The sequence below is a fragment of the Erpetoichthys calabaricus genome, chromosome 5, assembly GCF_900747795.2.
Source record: "Erpetoichthys calabaricus chromosome 5, fErpCal1.3, whole genome shotgun sequence".
Lineage (NCBI taxonomy): Eukaryota > Metazoa > Chordata > Cladistia > Polypteriformes > Polypteridae > Erpetoichthys > Erpetoichthys calabaricus.
The window spans coordinates 169233918-169254070 of NC_041398.2; positions in this window are offsets into that span (position 1 = coordinate 169233918).

The following is a 20153-nucleotide window of genomic DNA, read 5'->3' on the forward strand; positions in this document are numbered from 1 at the left end:
ATATATATATATATATATATATATATATATATATACACACACACACATATATATATAATATATACACACTGTATATATATATATATATATATATATATATATATATATATATATATATATATATATATATATATATATATACTGTATGTGTATGTATGTAATGTGAGCAAGGAATTAATGATTTAGGTGTCACTAATAATTTGAGCATTGTATCTGCTCAGCATCTGCGCATATGGACTCATCATTAGTATGTGAATATATACACAACATTTTGAATTAGGCCTACGTGGGGAGGGGACTCACCAGTTCCAGCTTAATTCTCGTAGTAGTATTCTTATGGTTCTCAAGGACGTTGTTAGGCAGGCTTAACATTTGACAAATTGATAACACAGATAACTAATAACAGCACTGGGTGTCATCAGGCCCCTTAAAATGCCAATATAAAATGCCCATGTTCAGAGAGCATTTTCCAAAGTGACACTATTAAAAGATGACACCAGAAATCGGATGGGTCTGTCGCTTCTCTCCATCCTCAAGGATGTGTGCTCTGGTCTTAGCAGGAATGGACGGATGTCTGCTGCTTTCAAACCTCTTCAACAGCTGTTTTGAATGTATTAGCCAGCTAGGTCATCTGGCAGTTGACTGTACTTAGTTCAAAAGCCTCATCTCCTTATGTTCTGAAGTTACAAAGCCTCTCCTACATGATGTTGTCATCACATCACAAGGTAAGGACATTTTTGCTGTTGTTTTTTTATTTTTTGTTATAGTATGTTGTATCTGATTAGAATGACTCATATTGTCTGTATCATGTTGCTGGAGGTCAGAATAGCATAGCAGCTATTTGTGTGTGTGTGGGGGGGGGGGGTATGTATGCAAGAATCACACAAAACACACTTTATTGATGCATTATTGGAAGCAGATTTGATGCTTATTTGTGTTTTCTATTAAGCATGTAGTGGCCTGGTTTGTAGTTTTCAATGATAATGATATGTTGTTCTGTTAATATTTCATCGAACTGGGTCGGTGTCTGTTGCAGTTGCACTAGAAATGGTCAGCTCAATCTGTCAACACTGAATACACAAAGAAAGCAGGAGCACCAACAGTTACAGTGTCCTTTCTCCCTGTTGTTATTTGACCATAAGACTTGACCAGCAGGTAATTGTTTTGGAAAAGACCAGCAAACTGTGCCCCAGCAAGGCAAAATAACAGTCAAGAATCTAGTGTGGATCTATACCAGGGAGAGACAATCTCAATAATCAGATCTAATTAAAGACAAGGTAAATGAAAGCAAAAGATATTTGACTGCCTGTCATACCCCAGTGTGTCCACCTTAGGCTTGAGCAGGAACTCTGGGGCATGAAGTATCGAGACTGAGAGTCAGTGGGACAATAAGGGAGGCAAACACAGCTGATATAACAAGTAAAAAGGTGTACTTATTGAAAATAAAATGTTCCATACAGAAAATATTACACAAACATTGCAATAATATAGATGAAAAACAAAAACAAAAAATATTCATAAAAAATTACATTGATCACATGGCATGCATATTTTGAACAAACCAAAAAAACAATACTCTATTTTACATTCTCTGAAACACCTTAAATAAAAAGAATGCTTAACCTATTTTCCCTCTTCCTATTCAAAAAAAAAACTTTGGAGGGTAAGCTGACTTTTCCTGGTAAATCGGAATAACAGTCTATTCCCCTGCCTGTAAGTCACCCTGCAGCCGCTTTAATTCTTTGTGTACTGACCTTCTCCTAAGGTCTCATGTATAAACACTATGTACACTGTGGTGCCCGGCCGGGACGCCTAGGAGGAGTGGAGGAGGGCCTCTGCCTCCTCCAGGACACGAGGGGGCATCCTCCCTGGTGGCTTTGGGGACCACGGGTACGGAGCTTGGAAGCTCAACCCTGTAGGAGCCCGTGGTCACCGCCAGGGGGCGCCCCAATGCCTTGGGAGTGTTGGCCCTCAGTACTTCCGCCACACCGGGAAGTGTACTGGGGGGAAGAGACTTGAGGGCACCCGGTGGACTTCCGGCTTCACCATGGGAGCTTCCACCACACAGGGGTGTGGCTACAGAAGCCCTGAGGATGCACCTGGAGCCCATCCGGGGCACATAAAAGGGGCCGCCTCCCTCCAGTCAGAGGCGAGAGTCGGGAGGAAGAAGACGAAGTGTGTTGGAGAGGAGTGGAGGCGGACCAGAGACTGTGAAAGGCATTATATTGCGGCCAGGACTTGAAGGGGTGATTGGTGCTTCGGCACTGGGTTTTGTGCACTATGACTGTAAATATTATGGCTAATAAACATGTGGTGGACTTTAATACGGTGTCCGTCTGTCTGTGTCCGGGCAGCATATCACAGTGGCGTAGTCGGCAGGATGCTGCACCTGGCACAAGGTGCGGACCTGCATTTAACAAATATTCTGTGAGCGGCCCGGCGCAGCAGCGGCACCCCCACACGCGCCGCGGGAGCGACGCATGCACAACCCCGCGTGAGCGATTCACCTCGCGGTTCGCCACCGGTTCCTTAAATGGCCATGTTCTCCTGGTGCAGGGAGAAGAACAAGGACCTTGCCAGAGTGCAGCGGGCTCCAGCAGGCACACTGTCGCCAAAGACGTCCGGGTCGGCAGCGCGGCGAGGACAGCGAAGCAAGAGGACGAGTCCCAGGAGGTGAGTGCCCTGCCCAATGGCGACAGGCCCCGAGGGGGCAAGCTTACCTTTTGTGTTGCAGGCAGGGACTACCTGGGACTGCGTCAGTGGCAACGGGAGGCCGCGCCTCAGGCTGTCGACGGCGCCGAGGTGGCAGTAGGCAGTGCCACGAGAGAGGAGCCGCTGCAGCTCGATAAGCAGCAGCCGCTGCTGGAAACCAGGAAGGCACGTCGCCGCATCAGGAGACGAGGAAACAGAGCCAAAATGGCCACGGACCGGAAGCCGCTCCCAGAGACTGGCTCGGGATTGGGCGGTGTGTCTGATGTGTCCGCTGATGGTTGGATGGAGGCGGGCACAAGGAATGTCAATCCCGGGCTGAGAAAGGACCCAACGGGGCCAGTTGGAAGGACCCCCAGAGAGCAGCCGGCGGATTTGCCTGAACAAAAGGTAAGGCAACTGCCGACTGCCAATCTGTCTTTGCTCGCGGTGCTGTGTGAGTTGGAGAAATGCCTCCAGCTCACGGCGTCGTTATTCCAGGTGTTACGCGTCCTCCGAGGGCGATTGCAGGAGCTGGAGATGAAGACTGTCGTGACCCTCACATCGCGGCGTCAGTGGACGGATCGGCACAGCGCTGGAGGCTTCAGCCAGAGGGACGCTGCGGGAACGGTAAGCAAGACCGCCCCCGCATAAAAAAAGGGAGATCCTACCGATGGGGACCGTGATTTCAGTGATCGGGACCATGTCGGTAGGTCTCCGACAGTGGATGCCGTGGTGCAGGCTGCTCGCGTGGTGAGGGGAGTAACAGCGAGAGGGCAGGGCGGACAGGGACTGATGAGTGCCCTGGGTCCTAGCGCCTGACGCCCCGAGCCCGCGGCAGTCCCCCGTCGCTCTGCATGGACGCAGACGGGAATGGGGCTGAGCGTTTGTCATGCTCAGACTCAAACCATCAGGGCGTCCAAGAGGGAAAGGAGGGATCGAGGGCTGAGTGCTGATTCCTCCAACAGGAAAGGATGTGCTGCTGGGTGCGCACGTCCAGTGAAGGGCCACTCCCCTGAGCCAGCAGAATGGAAAGAAAAGCAGGCGGTCCCGTCAGCGAAAGGGACACGCAACCCGCGGAGAAGGTTCCGAACAGGCAAGTTCCGGGGTCCTGGTAAAAGGGGGGAGCGCTGCCAGTGCGTGGCGCAAAGGGACGCCAGAGAAGGGTGTCCAGGCAGCGTCTCTGCCCCTGTGTTTCTATCTGTTGCAGGATGGGGCCCGGGACAAGCAGTAGGACCTGTTTCGTGGGAAGCTGTCCCTCATCAGATGGACCGTCTGGCCGGACGACACTTCGCTGGCGATGGGGCAGCCTCTCAGCCGGCGGAGGCTGCGAAGGCACGAGCGGCACTAAACAGCGGGGCAAGGAGATCTCGGAGGGGGTGCCGAAGAAGAGAGTTCCAGGGTGCCGGATTGGACCCTGGACAGAGAGTAGGACCCACTTCGGGGTTGAGCCGCCCTAACGGGGTGTGTCGCTCGGACCAACGGGTCTTCGCTGGCGATGGGGCACTGTGGTGCCTGGCGGGCGCCCATGCCCGGCCGGGACGCCTAGGAGGGGCACATAAAAGAGGCCGCCTCCCTCCAGTCAGAGGCGAGAGTCGGGAGGAAGAAGACGAAGCGTGTTGGAGAGGAGTGGAGGCAGACCAGAGACTGTGAAAGGCATTATATTGTGGCCAGGACTTGAAGGGGTGATTGGTGCTTCGGCACTGGGTTTTGTGCACTATGACTGTAAATATTATGGCTAATAAACGTGTGGTGGACTTTAATACGGTGTCCGTCTGTCTGTGTCCGGGCAGCTTATCACAACACACAAAAATGTTGCATACGCCTGTTTCTACGCTCACATCGAGCGTACATTTTCATGACAGCCTCACACCATGTGTCTGCACAATTCTGCCCAGTTTTGTAAACAGGCAGCACCCAGTGTCAAAGCAGTGCTGTGGTTTGTGTGTGGTCTCTCTTTCTATTTTAGATTAACATCTGTGATGTGAGCTTCATCAAATACACCGAAATGATCTGCTTATTATTTACAAGTTTAAGGCACTTGATTGTAATCATTCTGTAACAATATAATGTTGCACGGAATGGCCAAACTATTCCAAATAGTTGCTATGGGAGAATTAGAAGAGAGCACATATTTAGAGATCATACTGATTTCTTGTCCCATGATGATGACTTCAATGCTTCTAAGTTGATTTAGATTTCCAAGAGCTATCCTCTTGGAGCTGCATGCTGTTAGAATACTAGGATGTATACCTGATATTTTTATGAAGAAATGTATTAAAGTATGTGTATGTGCGCTTTGAGTAGTGAGAAAAGCGCTATTTAAATGCAAAGAATTATTATTATTATTATTATGTGTACATTTTACAGATCAATTGTTAACTTCATTTAAATAATATATACTGTTAATAATTAAACATGTGGGGGCATGGTATTGCGGCAGAAGCACTACTGCCCTGCAGTAAGGGGTCATGTCCCGTGTGTACACTTCCAAAGTCATGCAGGTTATTTGGTGTTGCTAAATTGAGCACTAGTGTATGTGTGTGCACGTATTCACCCGGCGATGAGCTGGTGCCCTGTCCTGGGATTATTTCTGTCTCACGCCCAATGCTTGCTGGGACTGGCGCAACCTTGGATAGATAGATGAACGGTTGGAATAATTAAACATGTATAACAAAGATTTTTCAATGTTCCTTCGGCGCTCTAAGCTTACAGCTGGTTTTACATTTATTACAGACGCTTATAGTGTGGCATTTGATTACGTGGAGAAAGAAAACAGAAGGACAAGAATTGGGGGTTGGTACGATTGACAGAGACAGTACTACTGGAATAAAGAAACCCCATCCAGAAGAACATCCATTAAATTCCCAGGACACCTTACCACAATATCTCTAAAATGTGCTTGCAAAAGCAGTTGTACATTCAATGCTGAGAACAATTATACCAGTTGTGACGAAGCTCCAAGAGGCTAGATGTATGAATGAGTATCCCACTGGTTTAATTGAAATATTGTGTAAATATCGGGTTCATGAGCTGTGGTTGGGGACACAGACACAGAATTCAATGGATGTCCTTCTGAGCAGGCTTTCTTTATTGCAGCTGTGCTGTTTGTATCAAACACACCAATACCCCAGTTCCTATTCTTTCATTTTCTTTCTCCACATAACCAAACACTACACAATAAACACCTTTCTGATAATAAAACTATAACTGTAAACATAGAACACTGAGTGTTCAGAAACTTTAAGGAACATTAAAAAATCTTTGTTATACAGGTTTAATTATTACATGCAGGGTCGCTACTGTCCCAGCAAGCATCGTGCATGAGGCAGGAACATTCCCTGGATTGGGAGCCAGCTCATTGCAAGGTGATTATGAGCACACACATACACTAGTAGCATCAATTCAGCATCACCAAATCCCCTAACCTGAATGACTTTGGAAGGAAACTGAAAGACGCTGATGAAACCCACCAGGAAAATACTGTATACAAACTCCAGGCAGGGAATACCCAAGACGTAGCCCCCTTACTGCACAACAGCAGCGCTATTCTGCGCCACCGTGCCCCCATGTTTAATACATGCTTTAATGTATTTCATCATGAAAATGATATCAAGTATATATCTTAGTATTCTAAAATGTTCAGGGAGCTGTAATATCATGAATGTAATGTATTCTGTGTGGCAATCACTGCTTGCATGCTCCTCTCGGTATAAGAGAAAGACTGTTTAAGAAACACATAGCAATTAATAACTGGGTTTAGAAAGACTTCAAATATGAAGCATTTAACATGCTACTTTAGTTTACAATGGGGTTTGTGAAAGTCTTGTAAATTAAACATTGATTTTAAGATGAACTTCACGACATTCTACTTCAATGACAAAACAACAAGAACAAAGTCAAAATTTCAGGATTAAAGTTGGCATTTTGACTATAATCTCAACATAGACTTTTTTTTCTTCACTATGTCCCTATCCTTTCTTTCTTCTCTGTGGCACTAATACGCTTCCTATGACACTCAGATGGTGGACTGCATCTTACCTTTTCGCATCGACTTTAATATGTGACCACTTCTTTTTTATTTCAGGCATTATACAACTTTCTGAACTCGAACTTTTGAGTGCCTTTGGCTTGCTGTGCCACTCCATCAGTTTCTTTTAGTTGCTTATACCACTGCTTAAGCTACCAAATAGTATGTTTTTCTTTGCCTCCACTTCATTGAACAGGAACTTTATTTCACATGTGCTGAAATTCTTCTTTTTTACATGTGCTTTTGCCATTGTTGGTTAACAAAATACTGAATGGAAGGGGCTATTTATATTGATTTGCCTATTCAAATAGGTGTAATTCGGGGAGGAGTCAGGGTGGGGCTTTAGGAGCTTTCATGTGCTTTAAAATTCACATTAATTGGGATTTATAAAGGGAAAGCGCGTATAACTTTGCTTATGCACAGATTTATGCATCTCAACTTTTTTGTGCGAACGCACATTTCTAGCTTTCACTGTACACCATGTTTTAGTTGGAATTCTGCACAAGGCATTATACATGAGGCCCCCGGTGTGAATCAAACTAACTCGTCTAGTCTAACACCCCACTTTCTCTCCCTGGTCACAATCCTGGCCTAAATGATATCTCTGCCAATTGTGCTACACGAGTGCTTTCTTTGGCAACTATCCACAGCACCCCACATTATGTCTGTCCTGCATACCCGGTCGCACCACAAGAACACCAGTACAAAGCACGACGGGCAACAGGCACATGTCTCCACTTGAGATCCCCTCGAATGGAAACACGTACCACCCTGTCCACTTCATGCCCAACAACATGCAGCCTCTCCTGGTGTGCACCTGGAGAAAAAACCGGTAAGTGAACAAGTGCCCTTTTTGTTTTATTATAATGGTGGTGTCTGCAAAGAATTAAACACAAACAGAGTAAAGTACTTTTAAAGTATCACATTGTGAGGGGTCTCCTCACACTGCCTAAGAATCCTTCTTTAATTAGTGAAAAGTAAAGATTTTTTGAAGTTATATCCATGTAGTTGCATTAAATGTTTTTGCAGCGCCATCTTAAATAGTTTAGTAATGGTGTACATCATGTGACACAGCAAATCCTGAACACAAAACTATTATCACTTAAATAATGGTAAAATGTATTAATGTAAAGTAAAAAAAATAATTATGCAAACAAGTCAAAGGGGAGAATAGTGTCTTTTAAAATCTCTATATAGCTTGAAATAATGCATTTTAAATAATTTGGTGGAAAAAAAACATAAAATGAGAGTCTAGTTTATAACTGGCTTTTAGATTATTTTCAATGATAGAGGACAAACAATTCATTTTCTGCTTTTGTTTAAATTCATTCTGCTCCAGTATGAAAAAAGCAAAAGAAATGAGATAATCTTGGATTTAGGACCAAAAAGGGAACAATGCAGTTGCATAGTCTGTACTCTTTGTATAAGCACACAAGAACTGTGACTCTCATAAAAGGTTTGAACTAACTGGAGAGAAGTATACAGACTTTTAATAAGCAATTACTGCCATCTCATCCACTCTTTACATTAAAGACCTGGAAAGGCATCAGAAGAAATAAAGCATTAGATGACCTCATCCCTTAACATATTCTTAACTGGAACGATTTATTATTAGTATTATCTGACAATTTCTTAAATATTTATTATAGCTGGTTTTAAATTTTATCCATTGCTGTTAGAATGCTCTCCAGTGACCTCTATTGACAGTTTAGGATGTGCACAGAAAACTTAATAGTGGTAGAAACCTCAAATAAGAAACATGTGGAAAGAAATTGTATTACTTTGTTAGTTTATTAGCTACTAAGTATATCATGGATTTGTCCAATTTTAAAGGATATTCCTTCCTGAATGAACTATTTAAAAAAAAAATTAAAAAAAAAGATTTCCTTCAATAACACAACATTTACGATTTATTGATTGATTTTACAAACCTTTCTATTCCTGTATGAAATACTGGGGAGTCAGAGTCAGACGCTATTGTGGCTGAACTGGGCATAAAGCAGGAATCCAAAAATGGAAACAGAGTCACTGTCTCGTTGGTGACAGGATCAGCCATGAATTCAACCATACATCTGTTATTAAAATGCCAATTCCAGTTCAGAATTTCGGGAGCTTGAGTGGAAGAAAAGACTTGTTCTCATACACTAAGCCATTAAAATACATGCTCACACACACTCTTGCAATGGACACATTTAGAGCTACTAGTTACACTTACACGCACATCTTTGGGATTTACAGAAGGAAGAAAGCAGTAAAAAAAGTAGAACCATTCAAAAGTAGACATTTTTCTGTTGACAGCTGATCTTAACTTAACACATTCAAACCTTAATATATAACTGATTTATATTATGTATACAGGAACATTGCAATGCTGTCAGAAGGAAAGACCCATGTTTTCTGGTTTATCACATACAAGTTCCACTGGACACATGATTAACTGGGACACTGTGAAAGTAAAAATCAGGGCCAGTACTAAGTAGAGAGTCAGAGAGCTGATTGAATCGTGACTCTCTAACGAAAATGCCATTAACGGACTTGGACTTGAACCCAGCATATGCAGGCTTAAAAAGAGGAACATCTAAATAATAAAATAGACTTTATAACCAACACCTTCCGATCCCCACCTTTCTAATCCATCCCCAACCCCCTTTACAGTCCTACCATCCCCACCCTTCATCTGCTATGTATTGCCTTGGTTTTTTTTGCATGTCTAATCATTTTCCTGTTATGATGACTCCTGGCAGGTTGTCGAAAGCTTAGGAATAAAAAACTATTTTAAGGTACTTGACTCATTTTCTCCCTTTGTGGATCTCTAGCTACAAATATATATATATATATATATATATAGTAGCGTGCGCCAGGGGCCCTTGCCTGGCCAGGACGCCTCCACACTGGGAAGACTGGGGGTTTAAGCATGGCCGGAGCATTACCTCCCCTGGGACGACAGATGGCAACCCCCCTGGGTTGCAGCGGTGCCTCGGACTCCTGCAGGGTTTCATGAGAGTTGAAGTTTGGTGCAGCCCTGTTGGGATCCGCAGGCACCCCCAGCAGGTGCTGTTGCAGGAGCTGCTGAGCCCTTATGGGTAGTTCTTTCGCCACACCCGCAAGTGCTGCCGGAAATGAGTCATCAAGCACCTGGAGCACTTCTGGGTGCCTTATAAAAGGAGCCAGTAGCCACTAATCAGGAAGCCAGAGTCAGGGGGAGGAGGACAATGCTTGACCGGAGCAGTGGACAGGAGAAAAGAAAGAGAGAAGACTATTGAGTTGTGCTGTGCTTTGGACTATGTTGTGGTTGTGGGAAATGAGGAAGGCGTTTCCCACGAGGAAAAAGAAAATAAAAAAATGTGTGTGCCTTGAACGTGTTCACACACTTGTCTGTGTCGGGTTCAGATGGCAGTGCCAGCCGGGGTGGTCCACTATATATATATATATATATATGTACCTCCCTCGGGCTACTAGACAGCAGTCTCCCTGAGTTGTGGCAGTGGCACGGTTTACCACATTTTTTCATATTAAGTACCTAAGTTACTTTTAAAGTTATCACTGTTCAAAAGGTTGCAAATGTCTGCTCACTTCTGATGGTTTGCCTAGTTAGCAGTGTGCCACCAGGGTTAGAAGTTTCAGGACAAGAACGAGGCCGGGAAAAACTCTTAAAAAACAGAAATTAGCCTTCCCTCTCTCCCTCTTCTCTTTTTGCTTTCATGCACCCATCTTTTGAGCAGACATTTTGCTTGCTAAAAAAAAAACAGAAAGTCTCTTACAGCTTATTTATGACATCAGTGTGGAGTTTTCAAGGGCAAATTATTTTCTTTCAGAAAAGCAGAAGTGCACTCAGTTATATATAGAAATAATTACAGAAATATTTGCACAATGAGACAATCTTGAAATAATATTACTGGAAAGTAACTTGCTTCTTATGGATTTCAATATGAACAAAACTAATAAATTAACAACCTTTTTGGACTAAAATCTAGCAGCAATTCTTTAACTAATTTCTTTGAAGGGTTAATGCTTGTATGTGATCCTTTGGGCACAAATACTGTTAATTTGTTGAGGAGGTTGGCTAATCAGTGTGATTGTTTTTAGGGTAGTGGATTGCATGTTGTCATAGTTAGGGAGTCTCTTATGGGTTAGGTTGGTATAGGGGGGTGGGGATAGAGGGTGAAGCACTCTCACTAACATGGTTTCCATTTCTTCTAGAGAAACCACCAGAAAGTGAATGACCTCACTTCCAGTATAACTGGTGCAAGCACATGGAATTGTAAATTGCTGATTATCAGGAACTTGGCATTTGAGCTGGGATTTGCTTTAGACGAAGATGGAGTATAATTTTCACAGCCATCATCTCATAGGAGCAGCTATTAGGACGACAATCATCATATTTTATTTCTTAACCCTTGTGTTTTCCGGAGGGTCAAAAATAGTCAATTTCTTTCCTGCAGTGACCCTACTACTACAAAAAATATTATTATTAATGCTGGACACAGTTAAGGTACAAAGATTGTTTTGGGTAATTTTTGACCTGGGAGGTGAAAATTTTTTTACAAATTATTAAATATTTTAATACAAATTAAATTACTAATAAATGAGTTATACCAAATCATAATAAAAAACGGAGTCAATTTTCTTCTGATATTTCTAGTGATAATCACCTATAAGCACATATGCTGTACATGAGTAGCTTCAAATAGATTTCCAGTATTTTATTCTCCCACACTCTCTCTTGCTTACACACCCACACACTCACACACAAACAGAAGGAGTGGGAGAGAGAAAAAGAAAAAGGTGTGTATGCTTGAACAGTGTTCTTGTGAATATCCAGCATTGCCTATCTTCTTACTTCTGTACCTAAGCATGCATCTTGTGGGAAGACCTAGTTTTCTCACCAGAGCTATGCACCTTGGGTGCATTCATACTCATAATGTCCCCACACAGTGAGGGGGAGAATGTCACTGACACTATTCCATATAATGCATCCAAGTACAAGTATTTGTCACAGGAGAGCGCTGTGTTCTCATGTAGAATGGGTCATGGGTAATGGAGGTCCTAATACTATGAGGGACGTTCATAAAGTTTCTGCACTTTTATATTTTCATTGGAAAGGGTGAAGAAGGGAGGAGTAGTAATTGGTCGTGTCATGTGACTAGTTCTGTCTGGCAAGCTGGCTGCCCTTGTGGTTTATTATAAGAGTTGTCACCCTGTGATGAAGATGGCTTATAAATTGCACCAAAGAGGAACAGTGTTCTGTCATACACTTTCTTGTGGGCAGAAAGTGTGCCAGGAGTATAAATTCATCTTTGCATGTGTGCTCAGTATGGGGATAAAGTTCTCTATGAGTGGATTGAAATGTTTGAAAATGGCCGTACTAGTGTGACGGATGCAGAGCGTTCTGGACGTCCAGATACATGTAGTGATGATGTGAAAGCAGTGGTGCATCAGTGGCTACATGCTGAACCAAAAAAAAGGTGGTACGATGCTGGGAATATTGCATTGCAAAGGAAGGTGACTATGTAAAAAAGTGTTGCAATTTGTTTTTGAAATCCTTAATAAACAGAGTCCCTCATATAAAAATCTATAAAAGCTGCTGCACATGGCAGTACCTCGATTTTCTGAAGACATGAGTGCATGGTACAATGTCCAACAGGTACAATGTTTTCATGTAGTATATGTAGAAATGTAGTAGTAATAAAAATAAACACAATATCAAAATAACAGCAAAAAAAAAAAAATAAGTAACAAGTGCCGCTAAGATTCACACCATCGGTAAGATGGTGATTTATTCATTTTTTCGCTGGGGATTCCAGGAACGCACCCAGCCTTGGCCTGACCCACACACACTCACAGGCAGAGACACAAAACCAACAAATGAATAAATAATATATTAGATGGAAAACCCAATACAAAACAACATCAATAATACAAACCTCCCCTTTCCCTACTGTGACACAATTTTAACATAACAATGAACCACAACAATAAACACTCACGACAATGTCCTTATACAGTCAAATGAGGTAAAAGCGGATGAAATGGTTTGGTATGAAGGTTTCAATCCTAAGAACAGGTTACATAATAAATGAGTGAAACAGTCCTACTGGTAGTTCTGAGCGGTGAGGGGTGAGATTTGCAAGAGCGCTCCTTTTGAAGATGCACAATGACTAATCCACCACTGTACACATGACAGGCAGGCGCGAGACAGCCCATTCATCCAGGGCACAACTGACTTTTCAGAAGACACGTTGAACAGGATTCACAAAGACGCAGATCTCTTGTTGCTCCACCAGGCACCCTTTTTCAACTTTCCCGCTGGCCTTTCTTGTCCCCAGTAGCCCCTGCTTCCATTTCAGTCATCCAATGAGGGTAATCTTCCTTGGGATGCTGGGAAATGGAGTTCTTCCCATGGTAGCACTGCTACAAATGATTACTGTATATTGAATAAGGACAATCCACTGTTTACTGCAAAACAGAGAAAAACAGTTATTTGCCAACTACTTAATGCGTGGCAGGTAATCATTTCACATAAAATTAATTTAAAAGTTAAATTGAGTTACAGGGCTTTTCTAATAAGGATGTGGTGAAGGTGGGTCATTTTTGACCCCAAGGACAAAGGAGTATACAGAATATCAGACATCATAAGGGTTAATTAAAGGACATTAAATGGTGTGTCCAGGCTTAGCCCCAACACTTTTCCTTTTGTCCTTTATCTTCTCACAATGTACATTACTGTGTTGTTTTCATGATGTTTGTGTTATTAGTACTGTCAGTAATAAAACATCTTTTCACTCATTTAAATGCGCTTAATTTGAGCAGTGTTCATTTGGGTTAAGTGTGAAGAGGCTGATTTTGGCTAACATCTTGAACATCGTACACCTCCTCAGTGGTCCGTGCGGCCATCACATTTGTTAAAGGCAGTGTGCTATCTCACCATTGACTTCACGTATTGTGACTTCTGGAATTGCACCCCTTAGCAATGGGTTACTGCACCATAGCAACAGGAAGCTTAACAAATATTACAAAATGATAGAATATTTGGGTCCTCCATGATTCAAAGCTAAACTGTCAGACCGCAAAGAAAAATTTAAGAAGGTCAGAAAAAAATCCTAAAACATCATCTGCTGTATCATGTGTACCATTGCCCATGACATGACATCAGGTTTAGGGGTTGCATTGCATTTTCCTGGCCTGCTTATTTAGGATAGCCGTTTGTTATATCTAGTATTGAAGTGCTGGACTGAAGACACTATTTTTTTTCCTTTCAAGTATTTTGTGCATTTAGGAGTCAAGGAGAAGAAATTTGATCAGGAACTGAGTATTTTTCATTTGATTATATTTTGAGGTTTTGGCACTTAGTTTATCTGAGTCTTTTTTGGCATTTGATTTCTGACTCTTCAATGACTGTTCCTCTGTCTCTCCTTCCAAATGTTATTTATCTCCCAGTCTATTTAAATTAACCATCTTGTAGCTGTATTTTTTCTACTGCCTAGCAGGTAGGACAACCACTCCTCCAGGTGGACGGTCAACAGTACAAGACTTGCTAAGCAGACCCCAGAGAGGTGTGTTGTGGTGAGTGTTAGTCGGTATCTCGTGTTCTTCTTTATGTTTATCTCCCATGGGATGGCATTAAATCCAGTAAGTGACCATATGAAATAGCCTTTGAGTGCATGGCTGAGCCTCAGCTTAACATTTCAGAATGTCTGCCATAAGGATTAATATGGAATTAAAAAGCCTTCCAAGCTAACAGGATAGCCAGCTGAACCTGAGTATCAAAATACACTTGCAAAAACATATTTGGTTTGGGTGTGTCTGCAAGGAAATGAAACGGCAGAGAAAATTAGGGGAGACATGCAAACCTATAAGAATTACTTTCAACCCACATGTCATGTCTAAAATCATTGCAGCTACCGTAACTAAAAATATTAAGGATACAAAGTCAGAAGACAAGAGGATGAAGGCTAATGTCTAGTATGTCTGAGATGTAACAACATAAACATGTTTACTATAATTATGATGCATAAGCAACTAGCACAAAGTAACCACATTTGGTGCATGCCTGTGGTTAAAAGTCAAAAGGCGTGTTGGAACATTATAAATGGATTACTTCAAAATAGGTAGAAGCAAAAGTATTTGGCAGCTCACTTGTATTCAGGTTTTCTAATATGTGCAAGATGTTCCTAACTCAAATGAAGCTTTAAGCCTCGGGCTGTATGACACAAGAGTGTGCTGTGCTGAATGTTAACACTGAAATCTGGCAGGAGGGTCACTGCTTGGGGTCAAGGAATCATAGACTGCTTACCCGATGATTACTATGAACCATGTTTTGTTTAAGATGAAATAAAAGTTGAAATCACCTGTATATATAGTGTTCAATAAAAAGAGATTGCAAAATTAAAGCACACATGAGAGCGAAGTGGTAGCAAATCAACTAAGCTCAGTAAACCTTACCATCAAACTAGAATTTTCAATCAAAAACTCTTCCACTCATTTTCTAAATCCACTTATTGCAATTCCAAGTTGTATGGTGCTACAGTTTATGCAGGAAACACTGAACACAGAACAAGATCTCCAGAGGATCCAGGATCATCCACTTAGTATACTTAGAGAAATGGAATCAGGAGATGGTCGTGTTAACAAAGCCCCAAATCAGAGACAAAACTTGCCCTCAATATTCTGAATATGAGAGTCAAAAACAAGAATTTACACATAAACTGAATCAAAACTTAAGTCAAAGATTGTGGTCAAAGAGACAGAAAAGGCTTATAACCACAATTCAAACAAAGATTTAAAGAAGTTAACGCTAGGCTTTTTAGTACATATCCTCAAACATGGACACAGTAGGAAGTGTTCATTGCCAATGCATCTCACCCTTCAAGCTGACCTTGCGTAACAACTGGCTAGCAACAGAGACGACAAAGGCCATAAAATGGTGGCACCCATGGGAGAAAGTAATTAGCGTTTATCATAATGAAAGCACTTCAAGTACAAAAATAAATGCAATGACTACATCCCTTGCTCTCTAACCCTCCTCAAAACAATATTTTTAGAGGTCAAGGGACGATTACAGTAATCCCTCCTCCATCGCGGGGGTTGCGTTCCAGAACCACCCGCGAAATAAGAAAATCCGCGAAGTAGAAACCATATGTTTATATGGTTATTTTTATATTGTCATGCTTGGGTCACAGATTTGCGCAGAAACACAGGAGGTTGTAGAGAGACAGGAACGTTATTCAAACACTGCAAACAAACATTTGTCTCTTTTTCAAAAGTTTAAACTGTGCTCCATGACAAGACAGAGATGACAGTTCCGTCTCACAATTAAAAGAATGCAAACATCTTCCTCTTCAAAGGAGTGCGCGTCAGGAGCAGAGCATGTCAGAGAGATAGAGAAAAGCAAACAAATCAATAGGGCTGTTTGGCTTTTAAGTATGCAAAGCACTGGGGCACAAAGCTGTTGAAGGCGGCAGCTCACACCCCCTCCGTCAGGAGCAGAGAGAGAGACAGAGAAAAACAAACAACCGAAAATCAATACATGCCCTTCGTGCTTTTAAGTATGCGAAGCACCGTGCAGCATGTCGCTTCAGGAAGCAGCTGCATAGAAAGGAGCAAAGTGAAGATAATCTTTCAGCATTTTTAGGCGTCCGTATCGTCTAGGTGTGCGAACAGCCCCCCTGCTCAATCCCCCTACGTCAGGATCAGAGAAAGTCAGCGCAAGAGAGAGAGAAAAGTAAGTTGGGTAGCTTCTCAGCCATCTGCCAATAGCGTCCCTTGTATGAAATCAACTGGGCAAACCAACTGAGGAAGCATGTACAAGAAATTAAAAGACCCATTGTCCGCAGAAATCCACGAACCAGCAAAAAATCCGCGATATATATATAAATATGCTTACATATAAAATCTGTGATAGAGTGAAGCCGCGAAAGGCGAAGCGCAATACAGCGAGGGATTACTGTATTTAATATCATAGTAAATGCTTTTATCAAAAGTGACTTTCAAAACATAATTGAGTAAACATCAGTCTAGGGGACTGTTTGGGAACAAGTGTTACAGTGCAAGAGTACAAAATTGCTCATCACAAGTGAAGAACTCAAAAACAAAATACAAGTGAATTATAATTCTTGGTTACAAAACCCTAACCACTAATATCAATTTGACAGGACTTCATCAAACCAGAAAGTCTGTGAACGCTCCTTAAACACATTGAGGGAGTCAGAATTTTCAAATGGTAGTGAGCAACTCCTTCCACCAGCCAAGAGTCGGGACTGAGATTTGGTACCACACAGAGGTGGTATCACCAGACGCCATTCATTCAGCAGGCTTGAGCAGTCAAGAAGGAGCATAGGACCACAGAAGTGACTCACTGACCCACTGGCTACTCTGTAGGCAAGCATCAAGAATTTGAACTTAATTCATGTCGTTACAGAGAGCCAATGTAGTGATGTAAGAGGAATGACAAGTGCCCGCCTCGACTGTTTGAACACCAGATATGCTGCTGGATTTTTGAATATATGATTATAAAATATTAGAACATTAAAAAAATCCATATCGTGACATTTAGGTAGGGACCATTTAAAAAACAAATCACAGGGTTGGTCTCATTACTCATTACAGTGCAGGTCACTTTAACTTCTATATCTTATAGTGAGTGAGGAACATTGAGGGGAGGACCTGATGTAGTCTCAAACAGTCATGGGGATAAAGGGTACATGCCACAGAGGTGACTGGGCTGGGATGTGAAACGCCTGTGTCTTTTCCTTCCTAGAGATGTGTATGTGTATTGTATTGTAAGCTGGACATTTTGCTTTTTGTTTGTGTATTTGTGATTTAAGTTCTGGAAGTAAAATGTAGCAGCAAGTCAGGCCATCTGACACATGTGCTTCCTGTGTCGCAGTAGGCCTTGAAAAACAGGAGAAGCAGAACAGGAGTTGCAGGTCAACTCAATGGTGTTGGAGTGATAAATATCAGGCAAATTTAGTGATGCCACAGTTCTTGTATAGTTAAGAGAAGGTGTGTGCAGGTTTTGCGATTGACATAATGGGCAGGCATTAAATTAGATTTTTGTTGCATTGTCTGTGAACATAACTGTGCTTGCTATGATCAAAGTTACAACAGTATATGGCAGCTGATGTTATGTTACTTTGATCAGGGTGACAATCATTTGTGCTTTGACATGGTGCTATGGTTTGCAAATGTCAACATAATCCCTACAAAGTTGCTCATACGATGTGTTACTATAATAAACTCAATTTTGTATACATTGGAGAAATGGTTGTTTCAGTTTATTGTTACGGTTAACAAACATAATCATCTTTGTGTACTGAAATTTAGTCTGATGGGTTAATGGTAAATGCTGCTAGAAAATCTATCATAAACAGTTTAAAGAAACACTGTAGCCAAGAAGAAAAACAATACCTTACTGAGTGGGCTTACGATACAGTATTCTAAAAAATGAATGCAGCATTTCAGTGGCGGACCTACAATTTTTGGACCCTGAAGCTTAAACTGTTATGGGGGACCCTTCACAAGTAGCAACAAGTCTGGGTAACCACTGCATCTTCTTCAGTGGGGATGTTCCTGGACAGATTACCACAAATGTTTTAAAAAAATAGCCATCTCTTTTTGACTATAATTGCTGTATTCAATTATTTTACATGTCAAAGTCACAAGTGTCAATAAAAAATTCCTATGCCTTATATTTTTTAAGTTATAGGGGGATGAAAATTAAAGTTGCTTCTGGGGATCCTCTGGGATTAGGGATATGTTTCATTAGTTTCATGGCAGATCTGCCCCAACAGAATTCTAAAGAAATTAATTTCTAAGGTACTTTAAAATCTGTAAATTTGTAAAGAAAAGAAGACAATTGCTTCACAAAAGAATCATCATCTCACTTTGCTTCTCTTTAGCATGCTCTTTCCAGGTCTCTGCTTGCAATGTCTTCTCAATACTAGAACAGGAAATGGATTTTAAAAGTATTATCTTCTTTGCATAGAGCATTTTTCAGATGATCTTTATAGAAAGTGTAAGCAATCAACATTAAAATAGAAAAATGCTTTAAAGAGTTTTTAGGTTTTTTTTTTTTGAAGAAGCTCATTCATTTTCACATCTTACTGTTGTGCTATTTTATTCATTATGTGTTATAACCTAAACATTTCCAAGCATAAGGTCCCAAAAAATTAAGTGAAAATGGGCACTGGTGAGGGAAAATATGAACCTCAGCTAGTCACACAAAAAGGAATGAAGAATCTTCATAGGTAAAAAGCTCTGTGGCATGAAAATAAGCTCCTAGGAACACAAGGCAAACCTCACATGCAATGGAAAAACCTAGTAACTGCCTAGTAACTTGTTTTTGGAGTTACTAGGTCTTTCCTGATGTTATAAGGTAGTGGTGATGGCCAAATATGTCTTAATTACGGCCATAGCATGATGGAAGAAGCCATTATGTACACTGTATTTAAATACTGCAAGACAAAAACCTAGCACCTCCACTGACCAATGAGGAAAGCCCAGCTACCAGATTACGATCACATGATTTAAATGCAGCAACTGAGTAATTTAAATGTCAGGTATTGTTGATTCATAAAAAAAACAATATTGTGTATGTGAAGCTCAAGAAAAATAAAATCTAAGGATCATTAATTATAGGGGCGACCTCATTTTCTCAATTTGCCAAAAACTTGACAGTTGTCACATACTAGGATTTTCCATAGTTGGTGAAAAATGGCACATAAGGCAATACCTTTAAAATAGGCAATCCAATAGCAATCACAGTCCTATTGTGAAACACAAGCCAAAAAATAGAGCAAATCACAGCAGAAACTCACCACACCACAAGCACATTCTCAATGAACCCCAAGTCTTTATGGGGCTGAAGGCAATGTCTTACAATGATAGGCAGGTGGTCCTCGGGGAAACTTCCACAAGACACACGGAAAACAGCAGATGGACAATAAAGAAATTAAAGATATATATGTACCCCAGCCAGAGGCATAACCCTAGCCGAAACATGACACTGTGGGTGTCGCCATTTTATGGTTCGATTGTTTTCAGTTGCCATGTGGGGACAACCAGAACTGCGAGATCTGTGGCATCACCATTGTGCCGAAATTATTTATACCATATATGGTGATGAATATTTTGTATGTCATTATTTGTAAGTTAGACAAAGCAAATGTAATATTATTGTTTCAGGATGCATGTTTTACTTCATTGATGAGAACAGCAGTGCTTTGATGTTTACCTAACCAGCCTCAGGATTACGAATTTATGGTAAGCGGGATGGAGCATATATCAGATAAACTTGGCAAGGGTGATGTGTTTGGACTTAGAGCCTGTAAGTCATCATCTGCAGGAAGGCCATAAACTGACTAAACACAGCAATTGTGGGACGAGTTGTACCTGAATTCTATTGGTCTAAAGTATAGCTGTTAATGATTGGTTTCGA